Source organism: Bos javanicus, chromosome X, assembly GCF_032452875.1.
Source record: "Bos javanicus breed banteng chromosome X, ARS-OSU_banteng_1.0, whole genome shotgun sequence".
NCBI lineage: Eukaryota > Metazoa > Chordata > Mammalia > Artiodactyla > Bovidae > Bos > Bos javanicus.
In genome coordinates this window covers 115,486,243-115,488,684 of record NC_083897.1, presented here as the reverse complement: position 1 = coordinate 115,488,684, position 2,442 = coordinate 115,486,243, and positions in this window count along the sequence as shown.

The following is a 2,442-nucleotide window of genomic DNA, read 5'->3' as shown; positions in this document are numbered from 1 at the left end:
GGTGCTGGCTCCGTATTTGTGGCTCACGGGCTCAGTTGCCCTGCAGCATGGGGGATCTTCCCAGACCAGGGATTGAATCTGTGTCTCCTGCATTGGCCGGTGGATTCTTGACCACTGAGCCACCAGGGAAGTCCATGTCGTGTCTTTTATACGCTATACTTTTATAGCGCTCACCCCTCCACCGCCAAATGGTCTATTAAAATGGATTAGCCAAACGGTTTGTTCAGGTTTTTCTGTAAATATTTATTTCATTATTTATTAAAAACAAACACAGATCTAAAGAATGTAGTAGGCAAGGTAAGATTAGACCCTCTATTTCCTAGTGTCACTTCACACTGTCTAAACAACATACTGATGAGGAAACAAGTCTTAATAAGGTGCTGGCTGCAGTGTATACCCCAGCTTGGTGCTTATTCCTTTATCAAGAACCACATTTCTCTCCCAATTCATCCTCCTATCCCTTGTACCCTCTCCACCTCCTCTTTCCCTGCCCTGCCAAATATCTGACCATTCTTAGGACTCATATAGTCTAAAAAATTGTCTTTGCATTTTTCTGATTTAGTATGAGTCTCAGAGCCAGAGAGAGAGAAATAGAAACAGGCAGGCCCAGGGAATCGCCATACTAACTTGATATAACATTCTGTACAAATTCCTCATGATAAATACTTATATGTAATCTTTGTATCCTTTTTGGATCTTTTTTAAAATTTCCACATCACTCTTTTCTTAACTTTTTGCACATTAATGATTCTGGTATAGGCATTTTCTAAGATTGATGGATAACTAGCTAAAAGGTTTCATAGCCCAAGGCAAGGGAGAGGTCCATTAACTTCACATGGTCAATAATTTCCCTGGGTAATGCCCTCTTCTGAGACTTTATTACTAATAAAACCCATGTTTTAATGTTCAGAAAAATTAAACATCATTGTAAGCTGTTCATTCTTAAAATTATGCCTGTCCTTGCGTTTTTGCTGTGTCTTCATTCCTCAAATACATTGTTACACTCTTCTTATATATTTCTTTAAAACTTAAATTTTGTTTTCTTTTTATATATTGAGTCCCACACCTAGAAACTCATGTTCATTTTCAAGGGACACATTTATGTATTCCCTTAAATACAGGAATTAAGCATGGTATTCTGAAAAGGGGTATCTGTAACAAGTAACTTTAGTCAAACTATATATTTATATCTGATGGGTCTACTAGGATTACTGGGATGCAAAACCACCATCTGAAAAAAAGAAAAAAGATACCATCCACTGGGGAAAATAACATAACTTTGTTTTGTTGCCCTCTTGTTTAATGGATTGACTGACTTGGACTGAATATGAGGCTTTTTCTTCTGCAGACCTTCCTTTTTATTCCAGAGAAACCTTCTGTGGACTATTATTGGCCTTTTTGTAATTTGTCAGCCTATCTGAAATCGTTCACTCTTTTCATGGCTTTTAATTTTTAAATCTCTTCCAGTCACAAAACTTAAAAGGTCCTTTTTATTTTCTGAAATAAGTCCAAATGCACTTTGGACTTGTTTAGTTTTCATTTAAGTTTCATTTAGTTTTTCATTTAAGTTTCTTAGTTTTCATTTAAGATAAGCTTAAGGCATTAAATGATCAACTGAGAACATCCACCTATATTTTTAACTCATGCTAGTAAATTGTCAATAATCTATAGTCTTGGGTGCATACTGTCTCATACTGTTCCCAGTCCCAGTTTTATTTTTTTTTATTTCAGTGATCTAAAAAACACAGAAAGAATGGGTTGGGAATCAAAAAAATCTTATTTCGAGCTCACCCTTACCAGCCAAGTGACCTCCAGGAAATATAGTAGTACATTAGTTGTACATTACCTCTCAGAACCAATACTGAAAAGCAGTAACACTTGGCTTGCCTTGTTTACAGAGCATTAGTAAGAAGGAGTGGAGGCAATGTGGATGAAAATGCTTTCTGAAATCTAAAACCCCCAAATAAAAAGTACTATTGTGATAACTAGCAAGCTGGAATAGATGTAGCTGCATTTCAGCCTTTCTGCTTCTCTTGGCGTGGAATGTCTCTCTATAAATTACTTTGTCTGCCATTGGCAATTTGTGAAATGGAAAAAAAATCAAGGTCAAGAAAATATGCTCATGGGTTATTCTTCTGCATATTAATAAGTGGAAATGGTCCCCAATATTGCCCTATAAATTATAAAACCTGGGGGAGCCATGTTGGCTAATTATGTTAATAGTTAGATGCTGGAGGATGTTGAAGATAAATTCCTATATAGAGTTTGTCTCATCATCCATTTTTTACCTGCCAATCTGTTCCAACTACTAAACACTTAGGCAGAAAGCAGAGAACTCCAGCCATTAGAAAACAAATGTCCACACATATTTAACTACCAATGTGCCTGGATCCTTCATCTTTGATGAAAATATATTGCCTGTGATGAAATTATATTGTAAAT